The 253-nt window shown below is 64.8% G+C and overlaps 1 protein-coding gene across 1 annotated transcript in view; it reads left to right on the top strand.

Moving 5' to 3' along the window:
- Window positions 1-253, top strand: part of SOGA1 (suppressor of glucose, autophagy associated 1) — a gene marked incomplete at both ends in the record, with an annotated part of 7,517 nt that overhangs the window by 4,646 nt on the left and 2,618 nt on the right.

Below are 253 nucleotides of genomic sequence, written 5' to 3'. Positions count from 1 at the left end.
CCTGCCTGCAGAAGCAGTCCCAGCAGTCCCCCAGCCCTGCCCTCACAGTGATGAGGGTTTTCTGCTCCCTCACACTGTGCTGGCAGCAGCCCACGGCTGTACATCAGCTCCACTCCCCAGAGCGGGTGCCAGCACCTTCCAGGCAGGATTTCTCCAGGCAGAGCTCAGCGGTGGTCCCCAATTACCCTCTCTCCCCCTGAAAAGAGAGCAGAGCTGCTGTGGCGGCAGCCCCCCCGGTTTCGGGGGCCTCCCG

The sequence above is a fragment of the Fulmarus glacialis genome, unplaced genomic scaffold (assembly GCF_000690835.1).
Source record: "Fulmarus glacialis isolate BGI_N327 unplaced genomic scaffold, ASM69083v1 scaffold25333, whole genome shotgun sequence".
In the NCBI taxonomy this organism is placed as follows: domain Eukaryota; kingdom Metazoa; phylum Chordata; class Aves; order Procellariiformes; family Procellariidae; genus Fulmarus; species Fulmarus glacialis.
This window is presented reverse-complemented; position numbering and strand designations above follow the sequence as displayed.